This window comes from Elgaria multicarinata, chromosome 4 (genome assembly GCF_023053635.1).
Source record: "Elgaria multicarinata webbii isolate HBS135686 ecotype San Diego chromosome 4, rElgMul1.1.pri, whole genome shotgun sequence".
Lineage (NCBI taxonomy): Eukaryota > Metazoa > Chordata > Lepidosauria > Squamata > Anguidae > Elgaria > Elgaria multicarinata.
The window spans coordinates 76,024,950-76,048,302 of record NC_086174.1 but is presented as its reverse complement, the minus strand read 5'-3'; the positions used below and the strand labels follow the sequence as shown (position 1 = coordinate 76,048,302).

The following is a 23,353-nucleotide window of genomic DNA, read 5'->3' as shown; positions in this document are numbered from 1 at the left end:
CTCATCTAGAGTATTGCGTCCAGTTCTGGGCTCCACAGTTCAAGAAGGACGCAGACAAGCTGGAGCGTGTTCAGAGGAGGGCAACCAGGATGATCAGGGGTCTGGAAACAAAGCCTTATGAAGAGAGACTGAAAGAACTGGGCATGTTTAGCCTGGAGAAGAGAAGATTGAGGGGAGACATGATAGCACTCTTCAAATACTTAAAAGGTTATCACACAGAGGAGGGCCAGGATCTCTTCTCGATCCTCCCAGAGTGCAGGACACGGAATAACGGGCTCAAGTTAAAGGAAGCCAGATTCCAGCTAGACATCAGGAAAAACTTCCTGACTGTTAGAGCAGTATGGCAATGGAATCAGTTACCTAGGGAGGTTCTGTGCTCTCCCACACTAGAGGCCTTCAAGAGGCAGCTGGACAACCATCTGTCAGGGATGCTTTAAGATGGATTCCTGCATTGAGCAGGGGTTGGACTCGATGGACTTGTAGGCCCCTTCCAACTCTGCTATTCTATGATTCTATGATTATGGAAAGGCTTCCTGGAATAATGATATTTTCAGAGCAGCCGAAAAAAATACAAAGTTGGCACCTGCCTGACCTCCAGAGGCAAGGAATTCCATAGGAGGGCGGCTACAATGCTGAAGCCTCTTCTCCTGGTAGGCTCCAGTCGTGGAACTACCACGAGCATGGCCTCTGATGACCTCAGTGACCAGGCAGGTTGGAAGGGGAGAATAGATTTATCACATCTGTACCCTGGAATTTGTAACACTAGATTTATGGGCTAGCAACACAATAGTGACTTCTATGAGTGTTCTACGGTTATTTTAAGGTATGAACACATCCTTATTTACCTCAGGCTTGGTGTCAGGAGTGAGCATAGATGGGCAATAGTTGAGGGCCCAGAATCCCTGCCCCTGAGTCTACCACAATCATCCTCGTTCTCCTCCCCACTTGTCCACTTGGCCATTAAAAGGAAGCAAAAAATAGCCAAAGGCAAGGGTGGAACCAAGTAATCTTCCACAATAATATTAGCAAAAGTTTTATAAAAATATGGAACGCTTCACAAATTTGCGTGTCATCCTTGCTCGCTTCGGCAGCACATATACTAAAATTGGAATGATACAGAGAAGATTAGCATGGCCCCTGCGCGAGAATGACACGCAAATTCGTGAAGCGTTCCATATTTTTATAAAACTTTTGCTAATATTATTGTGGAAGATTACTTGGTTCCACCCTTGCCTTTGGCTATTTTTTACTCCCCCATGGGGTTTTCCTTGCTCTTGCACTCATTAAAAGGAAGCGCCTGGGCTGAACCTGCAGGCCCTCTGGCACCCATTCTATGGATTTTTAAAGGTTACATTTTGAGTAGCAGTGACCTGAACAAATCAGACAGGCTCTGGAGGACAATGTCACTCCTGTGGTCTCATTGGCCATGTCTGGTTGGTTCTGATTGCTGCTACTCAAAACATAACTTTTATGTTTTTTAAAAAAATTGTGTGCTGAAGGGCCTGAATCATGTAGCCCTTTGCCAGCAAACAGGCTGTCTGGAGTAGGAGTAGCAACTGGAGCAGGAGAGGCCCCTTCCTGGCCAGTTAAAAAAAAAGCCCAGAGAGAATGTTGCACGGCTAGTTGGCTAGGGGATGGGCAGTTTGGGCAACTGCTGTTTGGGAGGGTGGCTTGGGTTGCCAGTGGGTGGGCTTTGATGATGGTGGTAGCAGTGGTGGGGCTTGGGAAGTTGGCCAGTGGGCTTTGGTGGCAGTGGGTGGTGCAGTGAGGGACTTTGGCAGCTGGGGTGGCAGTAGAGGACCCATCAGAGGACCCATCAGCAGCACTATGCTGAGGCCCGCTGGCCCCTCGCCTATTTATTTATTTATTTATTTATTTATTTATTTATTTATTGCATTTATATCCCACATTATTCCTCCTTAAAAAACCCAAGGCAGCTTCTCCATCCTTTCCATTTTTACCCTCACAACAACAACCCTATGAGGTAGGTTGAGCTGAGATTCTGTGACTGGCCCAAAGTCACCCAGTGAGCTTCCATAGTTGAGTGGGGAATAGAACCCTGATCTCCTGACTCCCAGTCCAACATTCTAACCACTACATCTATTTCTCAATGTAAAAGTCCTTATATCAAAGACTTCCCTCTCATAGAGGCTTTAACAGGATCCCCCTCCCAATAATGGCATTTCATATCAGAAAGTGATACTCATAAATACCTTGGTCCTTTTTGAAGTCAAGTCTTTCTTAGAGTAAAGGTTTTCAGACACATCGAGCAATACAGTATGTTTGTGACAAGTCATATGTGAAAGTTGGGAATGGCCAGTTAAACTCTAATGCCTAAAGCCAAGCAGGTAGGCCACATTGCTTAGATTGACAGGTAGTAAACAAAATAACCAGGAAATTACTAAAAAACAGACAGAAAATATTATACTCTCAATTAATTTAAATCACTCCTGGAAAGTATAGTCATCTCTGTCAAATTATTTGTTAAATAGATGAGTAAAATATTATTTGGATTTAATTATTTCAGTGCAGAATAGAGGGATTTTTTTTAAAAAAAAACTTGCCTGTGGTTGTTAAATTTTCATTGCAAGTATAAACTGAGATAAACATATAATTGCAATTAATAGTTTGTATAGTATATAATTATAATGGTAAATCCTGTATTTTCAATTTAAAATAAGTAGGGTTGATTCATTGCTAATTGAGAGAAAACAAATGCTGGTACGTGAGATGTATACAGATCTGAGTAGTCAAACAACATAAATGGTAATTGACCATGGATGCAGTCCATCCTTTTTTACGAAATAGTTAAGAAATGCAATAATTCAGCTGTATCCCATTTATTTCCCAGAACATTTCCAGCCCATATGAGTGGCATCTCATGCCAGGTGATTGAACTTGCCGCTGTACTTGGGATGGCCTTGTTTGGTTTGATTCTAAGGCTCAGCTGAGAGGATATCTGGTAGTCTAGTACTTAGAAGCACTGTAGACCCAGCAACCAGCATAATGCCATTCTGCTGGTGATGACTTTGTTAGGTGCCCTTTAGCTTCACAACTGCTGCAGAACTAGAAAAGAAGAGATTAAATTCCTCAGCAGCATGAATAGCCCAGCATGTTTCCCTGCTTAACTCTACCACCTACCTAGCAGCATCAATATTGGGGTTCAAACCTACCTTGTGGTCTCAGTTGTCCTCTGTGCAAGGGCCATCCAAGACTGAACTGTTGGCTTTTTGGTTGGGAGGTTAACCATAGCACAATAAATAGCATGGCATTATGTTTGCACTGCTACCTGAGATGGGGTGAAAATACCTGGTGCCTGGTGTACTTCTGCAAGTGTGGAGTGTTAGTTTTTTGCCCTCCATGTGCTATTGGACAACCACTGAATTTTTCTCTTCGGACATTCCCCTCCCCCCCCTCTCTCTTTCTCTCTGTGTGGGTAGATTCACTGAGTGAAGAAAAACTTTTAAATATAGCAAGACAAATGAATAAAGGATTGTTGTATAGCTTATGCCTAACGGTCTGTTCCAGTATTGGTTCCCAAATCACAGTCCTTTTGCAGGCTTCAATTCAAGTACCAATAACCACTCAACAGTGAACACAATTCATTCTTGCACATATACCTCATGGGGAGCTGGCTTGTGGAGTCTGCTTGTAATTCAGAGGTGACCTCAGAAAACAAGGTGAAAACAGGAAAGAATAGTTCATGGAAATCTCCAGCTAAGAACAGGGCCCGATCTACACCAAGCAGGATATAACACTTTAAAAACGTTATGAAAACAGTATATGTAATGTTTCCTGGACCTGAACAGTTGTCATAACCATTATAAACCGTTATAATCCTACCCAGGATTAAAAGCTGAGTTTATAAAGCATCTTGTCAATGTTCTGATTAGCTAGTTAGTTTTCATGATTCAGGAACAGGAAGGCAGGCCTGGGACCAGGATCATGTAACTGGAAAGGATGTAAGTGCCTGTTTGCAGCATAGTATGCTGCAAACAAGGCATGGACAAACCTGCACTAAAGTTTTTAAGGGCTTGTATGACCACTGGAGTTTACAGCTATATAAAGAGCATCTCAGAAGGTGATGTATAGTTCAAACTTGCAGGATGAAGCATCCAAGGAATTTGCGCAATGAGTAAGTAAAGGCAGTCGGGCAGCACAAGGGGGTTAATGCAAGAAGCTTGGGAACAAGCACCGCAGCAGAGAGAAATACTTAATGCAACTCTTAAGCCTGACTCAAGAGTCAGAGGAGGTTGATTGGAAAGTTAAGTACTAACCCAGAAATGGAAAGGGGAGTGCCTGAGCTTGAGGCTTATGCATGTATCGGCAAACTATGATTAGTGTTACATGCAAACACAGTCAATGAGATTAAAATATCCTTTACATTTGTTTTAAGTCAGACCTCATTAAAAAAAAACGTAACTAATGGATCATTTCCAGGATTAGAGTTTAGAGGTTAAAAATCAAGCTCTGAGGACCAGAACTGCGGTTTCAGGATAGGAGGAAGAAACAGGACAGAGACATGGAGCAAGGCATCAGGTGCTGGACAACATGTGTGTAAACGCAATTAGAAACCTTCCTGTCTCCCAGAATATCATTTTGTGTTTTGAGTGCCCAGCAAGAGCAAATATCTGGTATGAGACTCTGGACAAGTAAAATTTTGATTAAGTTTACAAAAGGCCCTGCCTATAGCACCATGTACATTGATGGTGCTATATAAATAAATAATAATAATAATAGCGGTAAGACTTGGGCAATACCTGTGTTTCTGACTATATGACTGAAATGTTCTACCATATTGGCATGTTAATATGAGCACTTATAGAGTTACATTCTTTGATCTGTTTAAAAAGCTTTACTCAATCCCCCCAGTCAAATAGTACAGATGACTTATCTATAATGAAAAGTATGTTTTGAACAATTTTCTAACTTCTGTTCTACATTCACAGTGCAACTAAGATATATATTTTTAAATCTTGAAAGGTAAAAATCACAAGCTCAGTGCAATTTCTATCTTTAATTAACATTTTGTCGCTTCAAATTGAGCTGTTTGATTTTGTTGACACAGAGAATAAGCCATGTTGCCAGTGTGTAATTGCTTTGTGGCTGCTCCCCAGATTATTTAAGTACATTGGAGGGGAACTCCACAAGGTTATGCTTGCAAATTTTGATGCAAAGTCTGACTTTTGCTTCAGTGAAGTTCGTCAAATTTGAATAGTAGTGTTTTTTTAAAAAATCTTGCCTAATTCCCAGTGATAAATTTGTTAGAATCTTTGGAAACATCCATGTTTTCAAACTGCTGAAGTATGAAGGAGCTGAAATGTAAAGTTGTCCTCCAGATGTGCTAGCTGGAAATAATGGAAATTGCATTCTAACACCTCTGGAGGACACCAGGCTGAGGAAGGCTGTTTTAAGGGGTACGTGTATTTCATTATCTCTTAATTTCTTATATCTTCATTTTAAAAGGTGTTTTAAATGCCCAGATACAAAGGTCAAATGCCTAGGTTGTCTTTCTAAAATAACAGTCATTAGGATAAGCATTTTTTTTATTATTATTTTGGAGCTGCCAATACCCTGTGCCTGGCACAGTACAAGCAATATTTATAGTAAGTCCCTTACTAAAGGCATTCTCAAACTAGATTAGATGACGAATAATGGTAGATGGAGAAGCAGGAGTATGAAGACAAATAAAGATTCTAAATATATTTATATTATAATTTTGTTATTACAGTAAAGAGATATGGGGAAATGGTGTTAGAATTTGTTGGTGAGCCTTTATGTTTGCATGTTGTGGACTTGGCCCTTCATCCCCATTCAAAGTAGCCAGTCAGTAAAATTATTGCCAAGTTGTAGTGCTGATGTGGAGCAGTTTTTAGAACAGAATAAGATTAGAATAGTATATTTCCGTTGCCCCGTATGGTGGGACCTTGTGATATAATCTGAGGGTGGAATATTTAATTGCAAAGCAATACCACTTATGCAAATTGACTTTCTCTTACGGAATGGGGAATTTCTATTATTATGGTTATATCAGAAATATTTACATAAATTTTTAGGCTTTAAGCCTGACTTTGTTTTGAAGTTTATCATTTTTCTGCACCTGTCTTGGTGCTATATCTATTGCCAATCTTGTGTATGACAGTCAGTGATAGTTTCACTATTACTCCAGCGCCTGGTTCCTTCCTTGCAGTAAAGTCTCCATCTGTTAAACATCCAGGCATCTAATTTACCATTCGTCAGGAAAAGTGGCATTAAGATAATTTATAGAGGATGAGAAAACCCATGTTACTTGTTAATATTTTCATTAACTGAAGCTTTACTCTCACCCATCTCATTATAAACATTGAATGCTAATGGAATATTTGACTACAGTTTAAAAATTAGTATTGAAACAATGGTGTGTGCAGTTGCCTTTATGTGTAATAAAGATAGGAGACAATATTTCTGTGTATGCTTGAGAATCTGTTGTGTATACCATAGCAATAAAAAGTTAGTGAATCTGTGTCTTTGGTATTGTACCTCTTCGGTCAGAGTCCATTGTGCTATCTTGGCTTCTGTTAGCTAGAAGAGCCTTTCCTAGCAATGACTTACATCTCCAGAGAAACACTGGAGACACTCATTTGGACTACTTCACACATTACAAACATAGGCGTGCGCAGCCATTGAGTAGGCATCTAGAGGTGGATCCAGACACAGTGTGTACCCAGGGATATATTTTTTTAAGACGAACATTTACTGAATACTCAGTCATAAAGGATATAATTTTTATTCATTTATTTATTAAACACTGTAGACGCTGATACCCTACTCTGCATTCAGCTTGCCTGACTGAGGGCCGTTGCAGGTGGGGGGGGGATGAGGAGATGCTCCTCAAACCCCAGCATTGGTGGGGCTTTTTGGTGACACTGGCATTTTCATTTCTGCTGCCGGGAGCTATGATGCTCTCTCTGAGGCAGTGGTTCTTTGGCGCGGCAGCAGAGCAGCTGGAGGGAGATTGCTGCTGTGTCTGGATCCCCCTCTAGATGGCTACTCAATGGCTCCCTCAATTTGGCACATTGCTTGAGGCAGTAAGGTGTGCCTGGGCACACCCGGCACACCCCTTGTGCTTGCCTATGGTTACAAAATTCCTGTGTTGAAGGAGTTCTTGGAAAGAAGGCATTTCTGTGTAGTAGCTGTGTAATGTGTGAAGCAGTTAGTGACAAGCAGATCATCCTAGCCTCAATTTGTAAGTGAGCTCAGCAAAAGTCAGAAAATGGCTTGGTTATTTCCAGGTCCAATTATGAGAACATTTTTCAGCTCCAAATGTTGTGGGACAGGGTCCAAATCCTCCCTTGTCCCACTCCTGAGCCCCTATCCATCACAACCTGACAGCTCTTCCAGCTGCAAGTAGTTTCCTTCTTTCTTTGGTATCTGTGGGTCTCTGCTATAGCAATGACCCACACACTAGGGAGTTTGGGAAGATTTAATTTCCCAAGGTCTCTGGCATTTTAAATGGATGTGTTTTAAATGGATATTGTCTGGTTTGTTTGTATTTATGCTTTTAAATTTTGTATGATTGTTTTTAATGTTCGCTGTTTTTAACCTTTGTAAACCACTCAGAGAGCTTTGGCTACCGGGTGGTATATAAATGTAATAAATAATAAATAAATGTGGATTGTTGCCATAATAATGCTCCATGTGCATCAAAGAAGGTAGCAGATACCTATATACTTGCCTTTTGGCTTCTGCTTCAGTTAGTTAGGATGAGAGGAGGTGGAGGGGGGTAACAACTGAGTTGAGGATGGATTGGGGGGGGGGGGAGAGAGTTCAGCTCAGATTACAATCCAAGCCAGTGAACATCTATGGAATCATAATTCTTGTCTCGAATTGGAAGTGAGCATTATGAATTGCCAGGGAATTACAAACCTTGGTTAAAAGCAACTCTTTTGAGAGTCTTGGATTGAAGACAGGAAGGGAACTAGTGATGCTGAGAAATACTGGGGGAAGGAGCTTTAAATCTGAACTCCTCCACTCAACGTTGCCCCCATTTTGAGCAATTTAAGGCTGGCGCCAAATCAAAATGGGGTTCATTCACCCATCACCCCCCCAACTACAAACTTGCAATTGACTATTTTCTCCCTTCATCAGCAATTAAAAAAAACTTTTGTGAAGGGGAGGGGCTAACTAGAAATGAACAGGGCTCTCAGTTAGCTACTGAATATGGTGCTTCTAAGCATGTTCAAGTGTGTCCTTTCTTGTCAGGATCATGAGGTTATTGTAGTTTTCTAAAGTAAACTAATATTTTAAGATTTTTGACCCTTGCTATGAATTCAACAGTTGCTGCCTGAGGCAGGCCACCTTGCCCTATCTGTTGGCCCTAGATCAGCGGTTCTCAACCTGTGGGTCGGGACCCCTTTGGGGGTCGAACGACCCTTTCACAGGGGTCGCCTAAGACCATCGGAAAACACATATTTCCGATGGTCTTAGGAACCGAGACATTTTATTTATTTGTAATTAGAAATAAATATTTCACAATATATAATTACATATTGTTTTTGTGATCACTATGCTTAAATTATGTTCAATTTGTAACAATGAAAATACATCCTGCATATCAGATATTTACATTACGATTCATAACAGTAGCAAAATTACAGTTATGAAGTAGCAACGAAAATAATTTTGTGGTTGGGGGTCACCACAACATGAGGAACTGTATTAAAGGGTCGCGGCATTAGGAAGGTTGAGAACCACTGCCCTAGATGAATGTCTGCTAGAAGCAACATGAATGTAAAAATCAGCAATAATTCTCCTTCCCCTGCAGTTAATTGATAAGGCTATGGCACTTTGCTCTTGTTTTAGGAAGGAAATATGTAAGCAAAAAACAATGCAATGAAAAGTTTCAGATGACAAGTGTAAAATATCTCTCTCACGCACGCACGCATGGACGCACACACACACACACACACACACACACACACACACACACACACACTCTTATTGTTGTTTTTTGTATTTTGATAGAAGAGGTGAGTGCTTCTAAGTAAGATATCCTGCATTTCTGTCTCAGAGATTTCAGTGTTTGGACAAAAAAATGAAAAAGCCCATGCAAAATATTATGGGTTAAAACCCAAAGTCTGTCAAGCCCAGCTGTCATGTCAAACTGAGTGCAATCCTCTTAATATTGGGCAGCTAAAGGGGTGACTATCATAACAATGCAATCTGTTGTCATTGCAAATGATTTTCCAAATAAGGACCACACCCAAAAGGCCACAGATCCAAAGGGAAAACTGACAATCCACAGAAGTGCCTTATGGTGTAGAATAGAGAGAGAATACATCATGTTTCCTGAGTGATAACTGTTTCTGCCTCTCTCCCAAACTGATCTTTTTCCATCCTAGTTCGTCTTCATAAGGACTGTAACTTTAAGAACTGGTGCCTGAGTTTATTTTTTCATCCTCCCTCCCCATCCCTTTTATGTATCATATCTTTTAGATTCCAAACCTAAGGGCAGAGGCTGTCATATTACTCATATTGTAAGCCACTCTAGAAGTCCTTCAGGCTAAAGAGCGGGGTAAAAAAATGGTTCAAGTAAATAACCATGTGATTCTTTGTATCACAGCCAGAAATTGCTTTAAATACTTGCTTCCAATAAGCACTTCTGCAGTGCAATCCTATACATGTCTGCTCAGAAGTAAGTCCTATTGAGTTCAGTCGGGCTCACTCCCAGGTAAGTGAGTATTGGGTTGCTGTGAAAAATAGTGAAATTGTGTAATTTCTGAATATAATCCTGATAGTTTTGCTAAAGATACCTGGAAAACCTATATTAGAAGCCTAAATCTGGCATTGAAAGACTGCCTTTACATATTACTGTAAATAAAAATGCTTTGGGAACAAGAAATGGAAGGAGTTTGAGGAATGATCCAAGGTATAATCTAAAATGTTCCACTATACTATAACAGTATTTGTACTGAGGATAGTAAGCTTTGTCCTTCAAGATGTTCAGGGGTCACATGGTCACCAACCCCCAACTAAATTTTAATTACTGCAGTAAGAAATTGAACATCCTGCATTAAAGATTCCCAAATTATTAAATGGCTTTTGTTGATATTAATCATCCCTGTTACACCGTGGCATTCATTATAAATAGAGAAGCATAACCCCTCTAGGGAAATGAGGATGTATGCTGTGCATTACATTCCTTATATCATGCGCAAGCCAATGAGAGAGCGATGCCTCTTACTGTTGAATTGTTGTAAGAGCCTGGGTGGTGAAGGGGCTAAAGTGTTGGATTGGGAGTTGGGAGATCCAAATTCTAGTCCCCCACTCGGCCATGGAAACCCACTGGGTAACTTTGGGCCATTCACACACTCTCAGCCCAACCTACCCCACAGGGTTGTTGTTGTAAGGGTAAAAATGGAGAGGAGGAGGATTATGTACACCACCTTGAGTTTCTTGGAGGAAAAAAGGCTGGATAGAAATGCAATAATAAATAAATTAAAATATTTGAAATTGCCTTATACTGAGGCAGACCGTTGGTCCATCTGATTAAGCAGCAATGACTCTCCAAGGTTTCAGGCAGGAGTTTTTCCAGCCTTACCTGTAGATGCCGGAGATTGAACCTGGGACCTTCTGCAGGGACTCTACTACTGAGCCACAACCCCCAATAAAATTCTCTGTGATTTACTTTCGCCCATAATTTGATTCACTGCTATTGAATTGGTGCTGTTTGCAATTGGGGTTGTGGGAAGTGGGGAGAAAAACTTGGGCTCCCAATCTGGATCAGGAACATGTTCTAGATTGGGAAACTACACTGGTGCTTTTTCTTCTAAATAAAAATGACTCTTTTAGGAATGCTTTTTAGAAAGTGTGAAAAACAAATCACATACTTTGGGCCCTTAAGAAGTACGTTGAGAAGTAGAGAATATAATTAGCCCCTGTTTAGAGGGATAAGGAGAACAGGTTCCCCCTTTAGTATTCTTCCCAACGTTATGCACAACAAAATCATTCATGGAATAAGTTACAAGGAGAGTTATTCACAACACTTTGTGACCGGGATCAATGTAAGGCCAAAAATGTGTCTTTTCTATATTATTATTATTATTATTATTATTATTATTATTATTGACAATATTTATATAACACGCCATATCTAAAATATATTCTGGAGCGGCACACATAGGAATGAAGCGGGGGGGAAAAGAAAGAAAATTGAACAGAAAATTAAAATTATTCAATTTAAAACAAAGGACTAATAAAAACAGTGGCTGGTCAGTTGAGCAATGCTTCCTGAAAAAGAGTTGATTTCAGGAGGCGCCAGAGGCACCTTAGTGTTAGCACCTGCCTGGCCGCCAAGGACAGAGAGTTCCAAAAAGAAGGGGCCACCACTCTAAAGGCTCTTATCCTGGTGGACTCCAGTTGGGCCAACGGTCCATGTGGAACCACCAGGAGCATGTTCTCCAATGACTTCAGTGACGGAGCAGGTTGGTAAGGAAGAAGGTGCTCTCAGGTATCCTGGAACCAAGATATCCTGGTCTATAGGGTCTTTCCCTGTTAGTAGTGAAACACATGGATACCTGGATACAAGATTTGGTCCCCAAAAGGAAAATATGGAAGAATTTCAATAATAATATACTGGCTGTGACAAGTGTGCTCCAAGCAACTTTAAGAACTTGCTATAGATGCCCTTCAAAGAAAGTAGTATGCGGTCAACTTTCAGTCTAATCCAGGCAGGAGCCTTTGTGCACAGAAGCAGATTATGCACGTATTTCTCATTGGATGGGGAACCACACACTGCATTGGTGTTGTGCTTTTGGTTTTTTACTCCATCCAGCAGCAGGATGCTAGATACATGTAGCCCTGGATAAGTCACCTACAACAGTGCTGACCATAGAGTTGGGAAAGGAGAAAGAGGATTAAGAATCTGGGATCATTTCCCCCTTTTCACCCTCCCCCTGGGTCTTTGACATAATTGGATAAAGCAAAAGTATAAAGAAGCAGGATGTATGTCAGAAATAATGTTCTAACTTCAAAAACAACAACAGAATACATTTGAAAGATGATTATTGAGACTTCTAGGATACTTTAAATGGATACTGTTGTTTTTATACTGTTTTTATGTGTGTGTGTGTGTGTGTATGTGTTTTAAAATTGTATACTTTTAATGTTTACTATTTTTAAATGTTGTAAACCGCCCAGAGAGCTTCGGCTGTGGGGCGGTATATAAATGTAATTAAATAAATAAAATAAATAAATAAATAGGGAGAAAGATTTTTCAAAAGTACATAAATTAATCTAGTAGGGCTCAGCATGCTCTATAATTTAGTAGTAAAATGATGCTTAATGGAAAATGTGCACAGGTTTCATTCTTTAATGAGAAATTATTGTGTTTTCTAATGATAATCTTTTGCAAATATAGCTGAGTTGTCTGTGAAGTTAAAGGCCAAATGGCTCAATGAGGGTTTTACAGTGAAGAAAAACCATTTAAATGTGGCTGTCTACAGATAATTATTATTGTTTCTATAATCCATCAGTCTGTAATGTAGAATAGAACAGATGTCTTCAAAGATAGAGCATTAATTGTCACTTCTCTGAGGGCAGTTTTGAGGGTTACTTGCATTTGTTTGCTCACATTCTTATTAGGAAGGTGGATCAATGTGAATCTCAATGTGAATCTCATGAAATAAAGCTGTAATCCTTTGCACACTTGGGAGTAAGTCTCACTGAACTCAGTAGGATTTACTTCCAAGGAAACATGCATAAGACCTGCAAATCAGTGTGTACTTTTATATGGTAATATGAAAGAACCTTGTCACAGATTTTGGAAATGTCTCTTCTGAAACTGCTTGGGATTTAATTGATTGCAGTTTCCATTGGTCTTACTATTTCATCTCTCCTCTTAAGACCCAGAAGAATTGTGTTAAATTATTATGGGTCAGTCCAGAAGATGCACTGATATTGGCCAAAGCAAAATAATTAAGGGTTTTCTAAATTGAGAATTCACTAGCATTTGAATGACTTTGGGGGTAAATTTATATGCACTTTATTTTTTATGTATGAGTTTTACTACTTTTGTGGTTGTTGCTTTGGTTAGAGCTCAGTGAGCTAGCTAATACATGAGTCAAGACCTTACTAGCATAGAACTTGAGTCTGTTGAAACAGTTGCTTGCAAACTTAAATTCTTGTGCAATTTCCTTTAAGCTTGTAGTTGTTTGTTTTTCCAAATTTCTGACCATAGTAATAGGCAACGTCAGAAGGCGAAAATTTGGATCTGTGAACAGGCTCGCCATTGTCCTATGTTTTAAAAGCCTCTATCTGCTGAAGCTAAATTATACAGCAACCTAGGCATTACATTATATAGAGAGAATAGCAAGATTAGTATAGTGTCCAACTGTCTAACTTTTCCTTGCCAAAGGATGTTTCAAAGGGAAAGAAGCTTGAGTCACATATACATACAGATCTGGGGCTGCAAAAAATAATCTCAATTTGTTGCATCGTGTGGTGATAAATGTAGAGAAGCAGCAGAGAATAACTTAGTGTACAGCCCAGTGTATTTCAGTGCTGTTTATAAGTATGATATTACAATGCAAATATTATAATTGTGAAGTGAGTAAACCATACTTGGATTGCAAAATAAGCATTTTCTCTTTATCACCACTTAATGAAGAATGGTGGTATTGAAATTCTTGTATGAAGCATTTCCTTTTGCTAATATGCATGGATATTTACCTACAATTGTCAGTAGGATAGAGTCCAAATGGTCTTTCTAAACAAAAGAGCACAAAAATAATCAAAATTTTCCTGTGCCTCTTGCATTGTAATAAACTGTAAAAACAAAGTCTTGGTTGAGAGCAAGAGGTGGAGGGATTGTTTCATAGACTCTGAGTGCACTGCATTAAGCCTAAGTCATCCAACACCGTGTCTTAAAACATGATGTTAAAATAATTGAATGCATCTGTCAGTGGCACAGACAGTCGTCAGTAGCTACATTTTGCTTGGAGAATATCATAAGCCTAAATAACCTCTTTGAAAAGTTCTATTCTTTAGCAAATGGTAATTGCTCATTGTACTCTTGTACAATTTATTTTGATTTATTTGTGTGTGTGTTCTGCCTTAGTTACTAAGTAATTTAGTTGTTCTTAATTGATCTTATTATAATGTTTCTACTTGTGTTACTTCTCAGAAATTTGGCATTAGTGTTGGCAAGCACTGACAGTCTTTTAACATCCTTTAACAACCTTACGTAAATGTACAAGTAGGCCAACTTGAGGTTGTTAAATATTTTGGCTAGAATCCAATAGTGGCCTTCCACCAGCAGAACAGAAACCGGTGGTGGATGGGATTTTCCTTCCCCTGCAGCCCCTAAATCTGTTCCTCTAGAGCAGATTTCATGTGAGTATGGAGAGGGCAGGACACTATGGGTTGGTCATATGTGAGTGGAGGTTCACTCATGAGACAGTGGCTTTCTCTGTTGTGGCAACTCAGTTGTAGAATGCCTCTGACTGGCACTGAAGTTGGCTTCATTTTGTCACCAAGCCTTTTATGTGAGTGAGAATTGGCTTTCAAATATTTACCCATGACAGGAGCCCCGTGAAAACTTCACTGGTGTTCAGCATCTCCCCAAACAAGGTCTTTGGTATATTATTATTATTATTATTATTATTATTATTATTATTATTATTATTTATTTATATAGCACCATCAATGTACATGGTGCTGTACAGATAACACAGTAAATAGCAAGACCTTGCCGCATAGGCTTACAATCTAATAAAGTTGTAGTAAACAATAAAGAGGGAAGGAGAATGCAAACAGGCACCGGGAAGTGTAAACAGGCACCGGGTAGGGTGAAGCTAACAGTATAGAGTTAGAACAAACTCAATATTTAAAAGCTATAGGGAAAAGAAAAGTTTTTAGCTGAGTTTTAAAAGCTGTGATTGAGTTTGTAGTTCTCAAGTATTCTGGAAGAGCGTTCCAGGCGTAAGGGGCGGCAGAAGAAAAAGGATGAAGCCGAGTAAGGGAAGTGGAGGTCCTGGGGCAGGCGAGAAGCATGGCATCAGAGGAGCGGAGAGCACGAGCGGGGCAATAGTGTGAGATGAGAGAGGAGAGATAGGCAGGAGCTAGACCGTGAAGAGCTTTGAAGGTCAGCAGGAGAAGTTTATATTGGATTCTGGAGTGAATTGGAAGCCAATGAGGAGATTTCAGAAGTGGAGTGACATGGTCAGAGCGGCGGGCCAAGAAGACCACTATCCCAAAGTGGTGGATGGGAAGAGGGATTCGGCTCTAAGAATGCACATCACCAGGTGTGTGTGTCTCCAAAGCCCTATTGCATCAGGATCTATTTGGTATCACAGAATTATGCCCCTCATGGCTGCCAAAAGGATGGGGAAGAGAACATCTGGGCTCTGAGGATGATTACAAGAAGGTTACTACTTTTAGTAGTGATGGCGGACTGAATCTTAGTTTTCTACCAAAAGGGTAACTGGGTGGAAGTTATGGGCTCAATTCCCTTATTTATTTAATTTTTATGCTGCCTTTCCAGCAACAAAATCTAGATTGAGAACCTTTGGGTGGTCCATGTTTGCTGTCCAAAGAAGTCCTGTCCCCCAGTGGCTCTTGGGAACTGTTACAAAACAAGGCCCTAGAGAAGCATGCCCAGAGTCTCTCTTCAGATGTGTGGGGACACTTCCCCAGAGTCATTCTATGTGGCAGCTTGTTGAGTTGGCTGAAGGGGAGGCAAGAACTTCAGCCAATCCACTTCTAACACGAGTCTATAGCTAGTGTCTGTAAACCAATCCTCTACTACAGGGAACAGCCTCCCATAGATTGAGGAAAGTGCACATGCTCAATTTTGAATTGAAGTTTAAATGTGAATAGAGGTGCTCACCAGAGTAGCAAACTTTTCTACTTGCCTATACTTAGTGGATCCACATGGACATTGGATGAATAGACCAATATTATTTGATCAAATGAAAGAGAGAAAAAGAGCACAAAAACAGTTTGGATGTTAGACAAACATTTAGGAGTTTGGACATCAAGTCCAGCCAAACCATCAAATTAATGGGATATTTGTCCAAGCTCCTGGATTTGTTTATCAGTTATTATCCAGGCATATGTAGCTCTACATAAGTTGCATTTCAGGCCTAGTTTAGTGGATAGGTGGTGGGACTGGAGAACTGCAAAGTGTCTACCTCTGTGAAACTGAAATAACAAGCACCACAAGCGGTATGCACAAGGATGGAGCCTTTCACAGTTAATATTTAATTATTATAATCTAATCCCCACCCTGCCCCGTACCATCTTCTTGCCATGAAAGAGAAGACTGGGGGTCATTTGGTAATTTGCCTGAGTTGCCAAACATACTCTAATTTGCATTGCTAGAATCATAAAGTTTCCAGAGACCCTGGAGGTCATCTAGTCCAACCCTCTAATCAATGAAGCAGCTATAGTATTGTTGATGGAGGTTTTTCAATTAGTAGTGAAGGGATGTTTTTCTCTAATCCTTCTCTACTAGGTTTTTAAGTGCTTTGAGTCAAATAAAACAAAACCTGATTTTTTAATGTATCAAAACCCAAAAGCAATTTAATGGGATCACAAGATGCCCAGAAGGCAGAACTTCTTTGGGCATCATTGTATGTGGTTTTTGTTCATTTGCTTGTTTTTTTAAAAGACATCTGGATTTCTGCTACACAAGTTGTCCTCTTAAGGCAGCAACCTTAGTCAGTTACTACAATTATACAATCCAATTTTAGTCTACGATGACCCACCATTATAGCCTGCTTTACTTGCATCGTTGTACTATAAATGCATATACATATTACTACCTTCTGCTGTTCCATTGGCAGTGGAATTATGATGTGACAAGGTTCATTGTTTCTAACTAACCAGTATACAAGAAAACCATGTAACGCTAATAACAGAGGCACACAACATTGGGAATGCATTTTGTCTACATATTTCTAATGATTTTGATTATTCATTTTTATAGTGTACCCAACACAATAATTTGGTTTTATAGCCATTTGCAATGTAATGTTTTATGATGGTTGACACATCTTCGAGATCATTAAGGAAAAATTACTGTTCCCCCACCCTTGTTTTCTTGCAAGGAAAATTCACTCATTCTTTTGTTTTTATTTCTTAGTCCACCGCTGCAATAGCTCTCCGCTATTGTTTTAGTTTCCCATCATTTCTAAAATTCCCATTCCTCTTATTTTATTTATTTTATTTAATGAATTTATATATCACTTACCATATTTAAAATATCTCTAAGCAGTTTACAAGAGAAATATTAAAATGCATCATAATAAATACAAAACTCATCAGCTAAAACATTTAGAACCAGAAACTGAAAACCTAGTAGTTAACAAACTGGGCAGCACAATCGATCATGAAAGAGATGGGTCTTTAATGAGATTAAAGAGCTTAACATGGTAAAGACCCCCATCTGGGTAAAGAGACGGGTGTAATAGGTGCCTAAACCATTTTATTTATTTATTTATTTATTGCATTTCTATACCGCCCAATAGCCGAAGCTCTCTGGGCGGTTTACAAAATTAAGACAATTCAAGTATAAAACAACAGTATAAAACCATAACATAAAATACAATATAAAAGCTCAGCCAGATAAAAACAACAGCAATGCCACAGTTGACACCGCCTAAACATCAGGGAGAAGTACATTCCGTAAGGTAGGTGCCACAGTGGAGAAGGCCCTTTTCCAGGTTGCCACCTGATGTCAAGTACCTGCTTGAAGAAACCTAGCCACCTAGTGATCTTGATGAATTGCTTTTGGAGTTTATTTGGATATAGGGTTGCCAGTTTTTTTTAAATTTAAAAAATACTAATAGCATGGATAGGGCTATCTGGAACCAGGAGGGCCAGCATAGATGCTTGGCAATCATCTCAAGGTCCTTCATTTTGTGGGAGATATTTTCTTGAGGAAAGTGAAGTCAAAGTGCTCTATGAGACCAGTATTCTTGATGCATTGGTCTCCTTTACAGAATACTGCAGTGATATATTTTTGCTAATATAAGTGAGTTTTATGGGGTTAATATCAGCTGTGAATGAGTTTAAAAGTGGATTTGAAGACTTCTTCAGCTACATGGCAGATCAGGTTGATAAAGGGATCTCATCGTCTGGATCTTCCTCTAAAACTTTTTTAAGACCGTCTGAAGAGTTAAAATAATAGAATAGTAGAGTTGGAAGGGGCCTATAAGGTCATCGAGTCTAACCACCTGCTCAGTGCAGGAATCCACGCTAAAGCATACCTGACAGATGGCTGTCCAGCTACCTCTTGAATGCCTCTAGTGTGGGAGAGCCCACAACCTCCGTAGGTAACTGGTTCCATTGTCGTACTGCTCTAGCAGTCAGGAAGTTTTTCCTGATGTCCAGCCGGAATCTGACTTTTTGTAACTTGAGCCTGTTATTCTGTGTCCTGCACTCTGGGATGATCTAGAATTACATTTCTGAAATTTAAACAGATTCAAACAGTTAGCTGCCTGTTTGCTTGTTGAACAACTGTGTGGTTGGCTAGAAAATAGAGTAATCATGAAGTTCCTTGAACTTTTCACAGATTTGATTACTTCACTTACCTTTTACAAATACATTCCCAAGTCTAAACATAATTGTGCACCCAATCCTTAAAACTACAAAAGCTTATCCAGGTCATAGAATAAGATGTTTCAGAAAAGGTATCAAAGGGAGAAATTGAAGGTGCCAATTTGCAGAGAAGTATTTTCCCCAGACTAACCATGTTGCTCTCAAGAAATGTTTTCTGATTTGCTGTACAGAGCTGTTCTGGATGAAAAGACAAGGTCTGTACATTAGAAAATACAACAGCTTGTGTTTTGAACCCTATATCTGCCCTAATGGGAAAGCCTCATAGTATGTCTTTTGATACTCCAAAAGCTTCTTGACTCACAGCTTTATACAAGGTAGTATGACTAAACTGGGTTCTCAATTCTATGATTAAAAATAATGAACATAGTCTGCTATTTCTTGATGGCTTGGCTGGGAATTGTGATAGGAAGAGTTTGGAATAAGACTTTAATTTTAGGTAAGGCAATAGTTTTCACTATAGCTATCCTTCCTAACCATAAAAGTGATAATTTGGTCCAAGACACTGAGGATACAGTCCTATACACGTTTACACAGAAAATACTCCTACAATTTCCATTATTCCCCAGCCAGCATTTTTTCTGTCTTAACATGCATAGGATTGCACCCACAATTTCTCAGTTTTGGGGATCACCAGGAGTAAATTAATTGTCAATAAACTGCTCTCCCCCACCCCTCTTCCTCTCTCTCTCTCCCCCTGAAATCCAGACATATACTTGACACTACTCAATTTTATAGTCCCAGTTAACTTTTATATTTGTTGCTGGTCTAGTTGGGATACATTCAGATATAGAAATCTGGTGTGTAATTAAATTGTATAGTTAAATTTGGCAGCCCACTAATTTGCTATATTCAGCTTTCATCTTCTGTTTTTCTGGAGCTGCTGATGCTATGTGAGAAATAAGAAAAGATCAAAGCAATATCATTGACAATTATATTGATTACATGGTCTTCCCTATTCAATTGCAACCATTTGCATCCGGATTGCTACAAATTGTGTTTGCTAATGGTTCTAGAGACAGAATATAGAGTAGAGGAGACTAGGGACAGCCTTGTTTGAGGCCTTTTTGTAGACGAATAAAAGGTGAATCATACATATTGGACCTAGTCATAATCTGGGTTGTTTTGTACAGTTGTTTAATTGAATGCATAACTGTCACATGGGTGTAAATTGGTTTAAAAGAGCAATTAGGTAGCTGAAGATCAAATACATTTCCTGCATCTCCTTAGTAAGCTTGACCACTTTTGAAAACTGAAGCAGTAATCCAGCAGGATTAAGTGTATTGCAAAATGCAGATTTAAGGTAACTCTGGTGAGTCCACTGCAGAAAAGAGTGGAGAGCTCATGCCTAGCAATATTAGGAGGGGAGAATTATGTCCAGGTCATCATCCTTTTCCTTTTCTTGGTCTGATGACTTGACTGCTATTTCCAGGTCAAGTGGAATGGCACATTTCAATGCTTCGCAGTATGTAATGGCTGACATTGCATAATTAACTTGAATGGAAAAATGCATCTACATTTTATTGCTGCCTCTTGACATATATTAGTGTAGGACTTGAAAGTCCAACTGCATTGAAGGTTTCTTGGCTCAAACCTTGCAAGATCATAATAGGGTCTCTATTGCCAAAAGTTATTTGTAGGTTGTGTACCTTCTTTTAGCTTCTACTGCTCAAACCACATAATAGGCATAACATCCTTACAGTGGGGTAATGTCTCTGTGCGCCCTTTCAAAATCAGGTTCATGAACATTTAAAATCAGCCAAAATAAATGTAATCTAGGACATTTGGAAGCTCACCACATCTTAAAAAAAAAGAAAAGGTGGTATTTCCGACTCAGCTCTCACCATACCTAAAAAAGTGGTATTTCCAACTGGTCGATAGTTGTCTAATACCATTGGGTCCAGGGTGGGCATCTTTAGGAGTGGACAAACTATCAGCTCTTTAAGGATGGCAGGGACCATTCCTTCCCATAGAGAAGCATTTACCACACCCTGGACAAAGCTCCAACAGTGCTGAAACTATTCCCTGGCAGCGGCAAAGCAGTGGTGCTGTGAAGGCAGGGCCAAGCTTTATGTTTGGGGAAGTTTTCTTTAGACCAGGGGAGGGCAGCATGTGGCCTCCAGCAGTTTTGGCTTACAACTCCCATCAGCCTTAGCCAGCACAGCCAATGGTGAGGGACCATTGGGCTTGTAGGGCAAAAAATCTGGATGACCACAAGTAGCTCACCCTTGATTTAGACTGTGATGTTCCATGTGATAAGGGGTGTCTATTATATCTAACTGTGATCATCTGGGAAGGGGACAACTCTTTAAATAAAGGCTGTGTGCTACACTATAGAGTGTATATAGAAAGTATAAAATTCCCATTGTTCTTCCCAAATTCATGCTTGGTCCTTGAGACAACCTCCAACCTACCCGACAAAAGATTATCTGTGGGCAAAAATGGCTCATGTCCAAACAGTTTAACTACTATCTTATAGTGGCTTGCTGTTTAATAGCTCATTTGATAACTGCTGCTCATTTGTTCAACCCTAGACATTTGTTCACCAATGTCTGTTTAATTTAGCACCATTTTTAATTTGTCAGATGTTGGAGGGTATAATTGGCATTGTTAGTGTGTACAAAAATTATAACAGCTAGTTTGGTGACTTATTAGACTTGCAGATATTGGCAACTGGAATTAGTCAGAAATTAGAAAACTGATCAAATGCTTGCCTTTCTGTACAAATCCCAAACAACTCTGAAGCGCTGGCAATAATATAAACCAATGTATGCTGGATTTACAACTACATGTTACAGAAGGGAAAGTTAGAAAATGTAAGGCTAGTTTATTGCTGGATGACTGCAACCTCGAGTGGTGATTTGCATGATGGTTGTGCCATCATAGGAAAAAGAACGATGGAGAAGACTTTCGAATTGAATCAGCTGCAAGTCATCATATGTTGAATTAACGTGGATGAGAAATCAGGTGATGTGCGATCTGTGAATAGACCTTGGCTTTCTGATATGGCTACTTTATGTAGTTAGTGGAACACCTATTGTCTACTTTTTTCGTTTTGATATCACTCACATGTATTGGTGAACTGGTTCTTAAGCTGTTGTTGTTCCAAATTCATAGCCTAAACCCATTTCACAAGCATCCACACCTATCACTCCAGATAGAAGCAGAAGGCAGGAGTGAGTACACTTCATGAAGGTGACTACAAACCAGATAGCACAGAGTGGTGCCAACAAATGAGTTAAACAATGTGTAAATGTTTTCTATGTGAGTGTTTGATTTTTTAGGCATATCTAGTTTTAAAGGCGAATGATCAGAGATGTTTGGTTAATCTATTTAATCAAACAGCATGTTAATTTTTTATCAGCTCTTAAATTGTGGTTTTGGCATTTCTATCTCCATTGTTTTCTTTTCCAGTATCATTTCTTCAGTTGCTCTGCATTATTAAGGCTTGCAGCTACTGACATAATAATAGCACAAATCCTGTTAGCTTATGTGCTGCTGTGTATATCTTTCAATGAGTGAATATAATTTACACTGTCTAGACATAGATTTCTGCCTTTTTTCCCCTGTGCATGAGGAAAGTTTATATTCTCAGAGTGCATTATATACAGAAAATGTTAACATAAATTGAAACACTTTATATATAAAAAAGCTGAAACACAAGTTCTTGTCACCCAGATGATTTGAAGGGCCTAAACTTAGAAACATAGGCTTTTTTCAACTCTGTGAGGAAATGCTTTCAGATACTTGTCTCTAACATGTTTTTGAACCTTCTTCCATGTTTGGGAAGTAAGCCTCTCAGGAACAGTGGATGATGGGAAAATTACTCTGGTGCTAGTAGAACCTTTTCTCTCTGCTGCCCTTGGCTTTATTCCTGCCAGAGAATAGGCCAATGTCTGCCCAGTAGAGCTGACTCACAAAACTAGCATCTTAGCGAAATTAGCAGAGATTCATGTGTGTAACTGATGGTCTTTGGTCTAGATAGAGAAACTTTCCCAGGAAGGGAAAACAGAATTGGCTTCATCCAGAAAAAAAGTTATAACTAGGGATGTGCTCCGCTTCTAATCGGACCAGTGAATTAGAAGCGGAGCGGGGTGCTTCGCCTCCCCTTAAGGTGGAGGCGAAGAGGATTGGGGGGCCGGCGGAGCGTGGCAAAGAGGATCGAGGTGAAGGCAGATCCTTCACCTTGATCCGGAGCTCCGCCGGAAAGGTAAGTGGGGTTTACCGGGCCCTGCCGCTGTCGCTGTCGCCCATGCGGCGACAGCGGCAGGGCCCGGTAACCCCCCCGCCCTCCTCTCCCGGCCTTACCTGGCACCACCCCCACCACTGCGGAGCTCCGATTCGGAGCCGGAGCTCCGCGGCGAAGAGGAGCGGAGTATGGGCAGAGCGGCGCGGAGCGGAGCGGGGGGTCCGTGCACACCCCTAGTTATAACTTTAGTTACAGGGTTAAAGTTATTGAAAGCTATGAGCACAAGAAAGGAGGGAGTGCAGGGGAGTTGCCCCTATTTTTTACAAATGTATAAGATACCACTGAGTGAGATCATCTTGAGTTTCAGAGTTGGGTGTCATCAATATACAGAAGATCCTTGACTCTTTCTCCTCTACACTAGATGCAGGTGAAGTGGTAGAAGTGCTGAATCACTGTGTAGAAGGCGTGATGGACTTGATGTTGATGTAACAAATTGAAACTCAATCCCAACAAGATGGAAGAACTGTTGGTTGGATGTTCAGTCTGTTTTGGAGGGGTTGCTCTCCT

At 39.9% G+C, this 23,353-nt stretch overlaps 1 protein-coding gene and 1 non-coding gene across 3 annotated transcripts in view; both read left to right on the top strand.

Annotated features, from left to right (window-relative positions):
- Positions 1-23,353, top strand: part of UTRN (utrophin) — a 390,352-nt gene that overhangs the window by 200,123 nt on the left and 166,876 nt on the right. The gene's annotated exons all lie outside the window — the stretch shown is intronic.
- Positions 1,076-1,182, top strand: LOC134398553 (U6 spliceosomal RNA). Its single transcript, XR_010025423.1, has one exon. It is a non-coding gene; the product is annotated as a U6 spliceosomal RNA (small nuclear RNA).